Here is an 11,533-nt window from a genome sequence, read left to right on the forward strand (position 1 = left end):
TGGTTGGTTGAAGGTCAGAGAACAACTTTGTCAGTGCCTCTGGAAACAGGGAGAGATGATGATGATGGGTGATCTCCTTCCAGCAGTCAATAACGAACATAGGCTTTTGGATAAGTTCTTTGTGCGCTATTTCATAAAGTATCAAAAGAAGAGTATCAGCAGTTATCTTTGTTCTACAGCCATAGCGGCTGAGAACTTCCACAAGATCATCAGAGTCAACTGCGGAAAAATCAGTCATCGCTTCTATCAAAACCTCTCGTTCCTGGTTGCTCACAAAGTGCAGGAAATGTTCTTTAAGATCACTGTACACATTGTTGAAAAGCACCTGTTCAAGGAAGGGGAGGGCAAGTTTGTTTGGCAAATATTGGCAGTCTTCGTAGCCTTTCACAAGGATTCTGCCAACTGCCTTCCATGTTTTAGCAGGAAAATCATGGCGAATGAAGGGCACTTTAACTGTTGCACCGAGTGAGCATCGATCGTAGAATTCATGCCAGAAGCAGCTGAGAACATCTCGCAGTACCCCAGATCCACTGTCTGCTTCTTCTGTGTTGTCTGGAAGAATGCGCGTCACTTTCAGTATTTCTGCATCAGAGAAAGCTGTTATCATTTCATGTAAAGTGTTAGCATGATGTATGGCGATTGTTATAACATCCTCTGGATGAGTTAGACTGGCAGGCATAGTCAAACCCTCAAAGATCAACGTGTCCTCCGTGTCGTCTTCAACACCATAAATGGGACCAAAGGTTATTTCAGAAACAACAGACATTTCCAAAGCAGAATGGACTCCATCAAAATCACCAATGACATCTTCCACTTGTACTTCTGCTGAATGGTTTTCAAAACCACTGTGAGCTGAGACAAGGAGCACTTCTGATGTCTCACTCGCATCATCTTCAAGTTCTTTTGGCTTTGTTGCAATGTAAAAGCGTAACATTGTCAGCCTCACTGTTTCATACATAGTGCCAATGGACAGGCAAGTGTCATTAGTAAGGCAGTTCTGTTTAAAGTCCCACACTTCAAACTCAAAATCGGATTCAGATCCTTTAGGAGATATTCCATCAGGAAAGAAAAGTTTCTTTCCCGCTTGAAGGATTTCTTCTAATCCAGCATCATTTTCCAGTTGAACTTTTCTGGTGCCACCTCCCTGCTTTCCCCTCACCTGTTTGGCTTTGTTTTTGTCACTGTGAATCCATCCTATCTCTACATTTCGAGTTGTTTTGAGTTTCTTTGTCCGAGTTGTCGAAGTTGCTCTTTTATCTGCATGAGTTGTGTCTTCATTGGTGCTTTCCTTTCTGACTTTCATTTTTTCACGAAGTTTTTCTAGAAGCCCATGTTTACGCTGTGGGAGGGACTTTTTACTTTTGCAAAAATTGAAGAGGGCAATGCGGTCTCCGTAGGAGGGAATGAAATTTGCCAGAGTTGCATCATCCATCAGTGATATGACTTGGCTGTCAATCTACACATGAGGAGAAAAAAAAGAAAAGACAATTATTTTCTCTAAAGTGCACATTGCAAATATAATGTCAAGGTAAGGCCTGTTAAGTCAGTGGGAAAATACTGATCTATATGTGCATCATTCTCTACTACATACTCACTTATCTACATAAATACATATCTACATACTCACTTGAGTATCTCAATACTGCAATTTAACCTGATATTATTTCACACTTTCATAGTAATAGCCATTAGGAAACTCATGATTGACCTGCCAGGGGTGAATGGAGCTAAATAACTTTAACTTAACTTTAACCTAACAACAAACTGACACTCATTGACGTTTAGGAGGGAAATGCCTTTGTAAGTATTTAGATAAACACAATTACAGTATTTTTTATGTATAGTTTGTTCCAATTATATTGGATTTCTGTCACAATTGTTCTAATTGAGTACGTAATTACGCACGTAAACGCAGTAACGCGCCCAACGCAACAACGCCCGGAGTTCAGAAAATTGATCTTTCAACGCTCCAACGCGGGACGCTTAGCCACGATAGCCAATCAGCGTGGAGTTTGACCCGACGTCACTGGCAGAGAATTGGGTGGAAATAGTAACATAGTTACGCCATTAAATGCGTTTATGGAAACATTTCTAGCGAGAAATGTGCATTTTACTTTCATAATGTTCGCTCGGTGAATGTGAAGGATGTTTGGTTTGATAGTTATGACGAAGAGTGAACGCTCCGTTCACTTGCATGGACAGAGTCTCTGGTTGCTAAGCAACCTCAACGTCTTGGCGGACTATTTCTCTGCTGATCAACACTACGAATGCTGGAAACACACCAGACACACCATGTGAAGTTATTTAACCCGATTATCGTTATTTATGAGTCCTTAGCCCAAGTGAAGGAGTTCAAGTACCGAAGCTCAGTCATCCGTGAGGAACTCGGATTAGAGCCGCTGCTCCTTTACTTAGAAAGGAGTCAGCTGAGGTGGTTCGGGCATCTGGCAAGGATGCCCACTGGGCGCCTCCCTTGGGAGGTGTTTCAGGCACGTCCAGTGGGGAGGAGACCTCGGGGAAGACCCAGGACTAGGTGGAGAGATTATATCTCAACACTGGCCTGGGAACGCCTCGGGATCCCCTCGTCAGAGCTGGTCAATGTGGCCCGGGAAAGGGAAGTCTGGAGCCCCCTGCTTGAGCTGCTCCCCCCGCGACCCGACCCCGGATAAGAGGGTGACGATGAGATGAGATGAGATCGTTATTTATATCCGAGATTATTTAATCTAACCCGATCTAAACTCTATCATGCACCCAAACACGGCGTCGTTTGGGTTTCCCTCGGGACTCCAGCGCAGCCACGGCCGACATCTTTCTTTATTCTGGGTGGAAATAGTAACATAGTTACGCCATTAAATGCGTTTATGGAAACGTTTTTAGCGAGAAATGTGCATTTTACTTTCATAATGTTCGCTCGGTGATTGTGAAGGATGTTTGGTTTGATAGTTATGACGAAGAGGGAACGCTCCGTTCACTTGCATGGACATGGACTCATCTAGCTGCGTTGACGCGTTGGAAGCGTCGAACCACCACACACTGATCAAGCGTCAGGTTAGGCGCTACTCGCGTTATACAACGCGAGTAACGCGGTTGGTGTGGCCGTACCATAGTTACATGACCGGCACTGACCGCTTGATCGCAAACGCTACATATCGATAGCCTGTCTCCAACAGCTTTAATGTGTTTGCAAGTGAGAACAGTACAGAAGCACCACATATGCAGGCTATATTGGCGGACGGTAATAGCATCTGAAGCTAAGGGGATGCAGGTGGGGATGGTCCATTAATCATACCTGAACGTGACCGTGCCATCGTTGTTTTAGTCAATGCAAATCCAATATTGAAGTTACTTGACAACACAAATAAGAACTTAGCAGATAAGAACAGCCGTCTAGTACCCCGACTGGTTATTTACTATTTTGGCAAGAGTCTGCAGGCATTGTTCACTTAGCCTGCCCAACCTGCTAACCGGTAGCCTGCTCACCTGCACACAGTCACCTTATGCACCATGGACCCATTAGAAATGCACACTGTACAGTACACAGGGTTGGGCGAAATGTTAACATTTTTGGCGCGATGTATTCGTTGACTCGTCCGACCATATTAGCAAACACATGTGCAACTCCAGGCACCAAAACAACACATATTACAGTTTCACTCACCTTTTGGTCTTCCATTAACGATATGGTTTCTTCTGGAACCCCTCGAACCCGCAAGAAGTCGCAAAGTGAAGCCATGTTAGCACAAGTAGGCTTGGGCTACTGGCTACTTTGCGTGTGGTTTCCTCCTACTGCATAAAGCAAAGTGTTTCTCCCACGGAGGTTGGTCCTTACAGATACCCGTAGTTCTGACTTTAAAGTCAGAATTCTGACTTTTTTCTCAGAATTCTGAGATTAAAGTCAGAATTCTGAGATTAATGTCAGAATTCTGACTTTAATCTCAGAATTCTGAGAAAAAAGTCAGAATTCTGAGATTAAAGTCAGAATTCTGACTTTTTTCTCAGAATTCTGAGATTAAAGTCAGAATTCTGACATTAATCTCAGAATTCTGACTTTATTCTCAGAATTCTGAGATTAAAGTCAGAATTCTGACTTTAATCTCAGAATTCTGAGATTAATGTCAGAATTCTGACTTTATTCTCAGAATTCTGAGATTAAAGTCAGAATTCTGACTTTAATCTCAGAATTCTGAGATTAATGTCAGAATTCTGAGATTAATGTCAGAATTCTGACTTTAATCTCAGAATTCTGAGAAAAAAGTCAGAATTCTGTGATTAAAGTCAGAATTCTGACTTTTTATCTCAGAATTCTGAGATTAATGTCAGAATTCTGAGATTAATGTCAGAATTCTGACTTTATTCTAAGAATTCTGAGATTAAAGTCAGAATTCTGACTTTTTCTCAGAATTCTGAGAATAAAGTCAGAACTTAATTTTTTTTTACATGTGTGGCCCTAATCCTCTTCCGTATGAACCAGAGCTCCTGGGTGTTTTCTTTTTAAATGCTCGTGCATTGCCGTAGTGCTGCTGTGGTACGCTAATGTAAATTTGCATAGTCTGCAAATAAACACCTTGTTGGGAGCGTTGAGAGTGAAAAAATCCCACACTTTTGAACACCTCAGTCGTGTTTTTTTTGCTGTTGGAGCCTCTGTGCTCCCGCTACTACTGCTTGCCGCCGCCAATGTTATGATTAAACGATTGGCGCGACTAACGTTCTGGTGCATACCGCCAGGCCCGCCGACAGGGGGGGACAAACGGGTACGTTGTCCCGGGCCCTGGACTGGCCCTAGAATGGGGGGGGGACATAACTGGACCCCCATGAAGTTGGGATTAATTATTGTATGTATACTTCAAAATGTGTTGATTTAGAGAAGAAAAGTGCTTTATTTGCATTCAATTAATGACTCCTAGATTGTTTGCCTTCATTGCCCTTGAAAAAACGGCCAATAACCCCCTATCACCCCTATGCCAAAATGGTTTGGTCTTTGGAGAAGAAAAAAGACGACATCATTCCATTAGTGGTCAGTGCGCGAGTTGATTCAACATGCGCAAGTCAGGAGCCCTGGAAAAAAAAAGAAAGGCGAAAAAGAGAGGAAGAAGCCGAAAGCCTGAGGGGATCTCTTTATAAATATTTCAGAAAAGACTCAGGTGATGCTGCAGGTACAAGTAAAGGCAGCAGTGCAGCACAGCCAGGTAAGACACGGCCAACTTTCTCCAGCCCCGTCGTCAAGTAACACAGGCACAGGCGGCGTGTCAAACATATTAGCGCAGCACCACATGAGCAAGTCACACGGAGATCAATATCAGACAGACAGGGGGCATTGAATAATTTGATAACCACAACGGCTTTATTACACTGTGTTTCATACGCCTATATCTAATTGAATCTTAGAATATGCACATTACCCCGCAAATAGGCCCATGTCCAAATCAAATGTTTCAGGCAGGCACGCGTTGCGCACTCCAATCAGGCTGAATTGATTTGAGAATCATTCCAGTCAGCTGAATTACAGCCAGTGTAACGCGGCTCATGGTTTAAAATAAGCCAGTGGCATGGCAACATGTGAAATTGCCATTTAGATAGAGTTGGATGTAACGAATGGGTTATAAACGTGACGTTTTGGGGTAGCCTGTAACTTAGTTTCTGATTGCCGTTAACTTGAAACTCGCCAGATGAATGGGCTCCGCCTTGTTCCCCAAACATTCTTATGCCGCTTTCACACCAAAAAGAACCGAGAGCCAGTTCCGGGCTGGTGCTAGGGCCAGTTCCAAACTGGTTCCAGCCTTACCCCAGTTAAGAACCGGTTGGTTTCACACCGGCCAGAGCCAGCCATGGAGCCGGCGTGAGCAACGTCATGACGTCACTGCAAACGTCTCCGCTAGTGAGCTTGGACAGAAGCATACGGCCGACATCTTTCTTTATTCTGGGTGGAAATAGTAACATAGTTACGCCATTAAATGCGTTTATGGAAACATTTTTAGCGAGAAATGTGCATTTTACTTTCATAATGTTCGCTCGGTGAATGTGAAGGATGTTTGGTTTGATAGTTATGACGAAGAGGGAACGCTCCGTTCACTTGCATGGACATGGACTCATCTAGCTGCGTTGGAGCGTTGAACCACCACACAATGATCAAGCGTCAGGTTAGGCGCGCAGAAGAACCCTCGCGCCAGTTTCAAACACAACAACAACAATTTCGTCTTCGATTCAATCCGTGTATGGTTCGTTCTTTGAATATTCCGATTTAAAACAAAATCAGAAAAAAAAAAGAACCATACACGGATTCACGTCCATTGTTTACTTCGGTGTTTTAAAAAATGCCGGTCTTCGTTGGTCTTCCTGTTTATGAAGGTACGGATAACTCCGCCCCCTGCCCCCGGCGTAAAAGCGGTTCTAGTTCTAGCCCAGCTCTAAAGTGGGGCCAGAGTTGAACCGGTTTTTAGGGGCCGGATCCGGTTCTTTGGTGGTGTGAAACCAAAGCCCTGGCCCTAGCTCCGAACTGGCCCGGAACCGGCCCCGATTTTGCGGCGGTGTGATGCCGCTTTCACACCAAAAAGAACCGAGAGCCAGTTCCGGGCTGGTGCTAGGGCCAGTTCCAAACTGGTTCCAGCCTTACCCCAGTTAAGAACCGGTTGGTTTCACACCGGCCAGAGCCAGCCATGGAGCCGGCGTGAGCAACGTCATGACGTCACTGCAAACGTCTCGGCCAGTGAGCTTGGACAGAAGCATACGGCCGACATCTTTCTTTATTCTGGGTGGAAATAGTAACATAGTTACGCCATCAAATGCGTTTATGGAAACATTTTTAGCGAGAAATGTGCATTTTACTTTCATAATGTTCGCTCGGTGAATGTGAAGGATGTTTGGTTTGATAGTTATGACGAAGAGGGAACGCTCCGTTCACTTGCATGGACATGGACTCATCTAGCTGCGTTGGCGCGTTGACGCGTTGAACCACCACACAATAGGCGCGCAGAAGAACCCTCGCGCCAGTTTCAAACACAACAACAACAATTTCGTCTTCGATTCAATCCGTGTATGGTTTGTTCTTTGAATATTCCGATTTAAAACAAAATCAGAAAAAAACAAAAAAGAACCATACACGGATTCACGTCCATTGTTTACTTCGGTGTTTTAAAAAATGCCGGTCTTCGTTGGTCTTCCTGTTTATGAAGGTACGGATAACTCCGCCCCCTGCCCCCGGCGTAAAAGCGGTTCTAGTTCTAGCCCAGCTCTAAAGTGGGGCCAGAGTTGAACCGGTTTTTAGGGGCCGGAGCCGGTTCTTTGGCGGTGTGAAACCAAAGCCCTGGCCCTAGCTCCGAACTGGCCCGGAACCGGCCCCGATTTTGCGGCGGTGTGAAAGGGGCATCTAAGGGGCACCATAGTTCAGCGGACATAAACGCGGGTCTGGCGATAAATAAAAGTACCCTTGACATGATTCCCCTTGGTCAAGTGAAAAATGGTCGATGAAATGTGCAGTTAATGAGCTCTAAGTGAATACAATAGCGTGAGTTTTATTGTGGTTTGATTCTGAAAGCCATAACTTCACTCAGTCCATATCCATAGCCTATCCAATTAAAGTTGTAAATAATCCTTTTGGTTTATCCGTAATAAATGGGCTTGTCATCCCGACGTCATGTGTTTGGGAGCTGCGGAAGGGAATTCTGTGGTTGTGTTTCGGCGTTTGACAATTTTGGGAACAAAAAAAAAAACCTTAGATTTTTAAACTTTTGTAGTCTTTGGGATAAAGTTAGCCAAGTTGATCAGTCTATTCTTTTCTGTGTTAAATCGTCAAATTAAGGGGTTTTCAATTTGTTCTTTTTTAAATGGTTCATTTTGACCCCTGTTAATTTAGATATAACCCTTTTTATCGAAATATGTTGACCTTTATAGGAGAGGCCAGAGAGGATGAGAGAGAAGAAGAACAGGCTACCAAACAGGATGAGAGAGAGGAAGAACAGGCTACCAAAGAGGATGAGAGAGAGGAAGAACAGGCTACCAGTGAGATAGAGGAAGAACAGGCTACCAAAGAGAATGAGAGAGAGGAAGAACAGGCTACCAGTGAGATAGAGGAAGAACAGGCTACCAGTGAGAGGGGGGGGGGGGGGCCCAGCCAAACCTGTCAGCGGCCCTGACGCGAGGTATAGTTGGCTGACAGCGTCAAGTGGTCATTGTAATCTGTATTGCTGGGAATGCTTGCTATTTGCAACGGATCGATGTGTTGTTTGGAGCCACGGTGGGTTTTCCAACCTGAGTTGTCTTACAAAGTCGGCATTGAGACACCAAAGTACGGCGGGCCACTTGCATGCAACAGTCTTGTTGAAGACGTTCGGAGACACCCGAGTGGATTTCAACTCAATGAGCAAGAAGGGAAACAGAGCTCCACAACGAAATCGCACTGGTTAATTTGTAAAGCCTATATTAATATTATTTTGATTTAAAAAAAACATGTGTTTGTTAAAGTAACATGGGATTGTTTTGAATTGGTTTCTTGTTTGGTAGTATTGAATATGTATGAATTTATTGCAAAAGTCCTCTAAATAAAGCACAGGTTCTAGGAAAGAAGCACGTAGGCCTACTTTACAGCGTTTTTTCTAAGTGACGGAAGATTTCTGGCTGCATTCACGGACAGTCGGAAATTGTACAATCTGACGAATATTACGGTCTTTTCAGCTTATGACTAGGGTAGGCTGCGTGTGTTTTGTTGTGGTTGTTTCGGCTTAAAAACAAAACAAAAACATTATTCTTAAAGCCCGTTCAGTTGTCAGGGTTAAATTGGGTGGTTACATCAACATCGCAATAACCCTGACGTCATTATTAAGTCATTTGAAAAGCGGTATACTTCAGGATGATTGCATTGAAGGCCTCATGGTCACGGCCCGCCACTGATGAAAACGTACTGAGTGTTGGCAAATTTTAAATTTTATACAAATCATCACTACGGCCGACGTGAAAACCAATTACTTTAACGTGTGCGCGTTTGATACATGATGTTCTGAAAAGTCTGACACGAGGCCGAGCCACTTGTTAGCATTACTTAAACAGTTAGAAAAAAGGTTTCTGGACGAACATTTGTGTTTGAATGAACGTGGGTCGTCTTTTAGATATCACACAAATTTAGTCAGGGCAAGTAGACCGCTTGTTTAAATACTTTTTCCGCAAGCCGACAAGCCAACTAGCATTTTAAGCCGTTACTTAGCTTAGCTAGGCTTCATTTGATGTTAGCATTAAAATAGAGGTATGAATACATGGTGTATTCACAAGCTAATTGTGTCTATGTACATCACATGGTATTTATTTGCGACTTCAACTTAGTCGAGACATGGATATCCCTGGATATGTTTATAACATTTTTACATTTAAAGGCCCACTATGCAACTTTTTTAGCCAAAATTACATTAAGTATGCAGGTTGAGAGTTATGCTGATGGTTCTGCATCCATTTCTGGGTCGATTGGTGGGTGTGTCATTTACCCATGTCGCCTCTCCAGTGAAAAAGCGCATATGCAACTTGATCTGTTCGGACCGAGCCAATCCGGATGTGACGCAGCGGAAGTATCCTCGAAAATGTAGTCAGATTGTAGTTTCGAAAATTCTTTACGGCACAGACACACACCCAAACATGGCACCGGCTAGATATAAACAGCCAGTTGCGAGGCAATTGTTGCATTCATCATGGATCAATTGACTGATAAGGGACTTGGCTTGATTTACCTTAATATAACAGGCTAGGAGTCATTGCGATGGTTCCATTATACATTTTTGTTCGATTGTTCGTTGTTTCAACTCCCCCTTGCGCATCTTGGCGGAAAAAATGAATATGTTTCTGCCGGCGACCCGCCGCCCACTCTCGCGGGAGTCTCGGGTCTCGCGAAGTAACGAATTGCTTTGCGGCACAGAGACCCCCAAACACGGAACCGGCTCGATATAAACACAAGTAACTAAGGGATTGTTACATTCATCATAGATCAGCCGACTAAAAAGAGACAGAGAAACCCAATGTCGGAGGAACAGAAGATGAGAAAAGGGAGACTGACCGACAGAAAGGCCAGACACGAGTAAACGTTGGGCAAGCTTTTCAGGAATAGCGTGAACTGAAAGAAAAAGAAGACTTCAAATCAGACTCCGACTTGGCCGTGTTGCTTTTGAAATTGAAAGTACCCTTGGGTGAACTTTGTCCTCGTGGTATTCTTGATGTTGATAGTCTCTGTACAAATCTGTTTGCTCAACCATTTTGTTGTGAGCCCTGTAAAAATTGTTTTCTCGACCGTTTTGTTGTGAGCCCTGTATGTTTCTAGCTTGCTTGGTTGCAACCATATAAACACCTTTGTTTCCATTGGTGTTTTGCTGTTCGTCTGTCTCGTCCCACAGATACAGACTGAATCCCCGAATCCAGGTTCTTGTTTATTGAGATTATTATGTTGGCCAACACTCTCACACTGATTGTTCTGTTCAACCTAAGATAAAACAATTATAATCTAGGATATAAATTCTCCCCGTCAACTATAAAAAATTATGGCTTTATGTTTATTGCAATACAAATACACCATTTTAAAAATGTATAACCTTGCCTACACTTTATGAACATTTACTTCGGACATGGCTCCACGCATTCGCTGGCTTCTTTGAAAACAAATGCACATGGCTCGCGTAGAAGTGCATGGGGAAGGGTCGTCAACGAGTTGTTACGACAGTGTTGTAAAATATCTACTACGAAGCTGTAGGGGGCGCTGTGTAGAGAAATGTGCGTGCCAAAACCAAGAAAACAGCGAAGAAATTCCCGAAGTTGCATAGTGGGCCTTTAAGCCTATGGCGGTCCCCGTGCTCAGGCGAAGCCTGTTGAAACCGGTTTAAGCCGTTTTCAAACCGGTTTTCCCGCCAGTCGGCGGCAATGTGACACTTTGACCGTGCGTCTCAATGGTCCGAAATACAAAACTCTTTACTATTTACATTCCCGATATGATACACAGCAACATTATAAACAGGAATCATAGCTTACCTTCAATCCAGACAATAAAATTCAGCAGCCCCAGCCGACCGCAACCAACCTCCAACGACGACGAGCAGAAGTGACGAGTACGAGTAACCGCCGCAGTTCTTGACATGCGTATTGTAGAGCAAAGCTGATGGTCTTTGAGTATTTTTTATGATCGTTTTTTAGGTAGAAGTTGTTACTGTTAAAAAATAGGTAGTGTAGGTAGAATTTACCCATTATTATAAAGTTAACTTGCTTATCAATATTCGTAAGTAAATTTTAACCAATTTGCAGGGATTGTATTTACCACCCTCTAAAATCATTTTTTACAGTGTATGATCCCCTCTCTTCTGCTGGTACTGGATCCAGGGATGTCGCTCGGCTAAAAGTCTGCCTTGCTCGCCTCCAACTAGAAGCCCAGGAAAAAGCAGAGAATAGGCAAGCACAGTTTCAGTTCCAGCTAGAAATTAAGAACCTCGAAATTGAAGCTGACAAAGCGGTCCAGTTGCAACGGCTTGTGCTCGAATCCCAGAAGGAGGTGCATGCGCTGAGGGCAACTGCCGAG

The sequence above is a fragment of the Gadus morhua genome, chromosome 1 (assembly GCF_902167405.1).
Source record: "Gadus morhua chromosome 1, gadMor3.0, whole genome shotgun sequence".
NCBI classification, from domain to species: Eukaryota; Metazoa; Chordata; class Actinopteri; order Gadiformes; family Gadidae; genus Gadus; species Gadus morhua.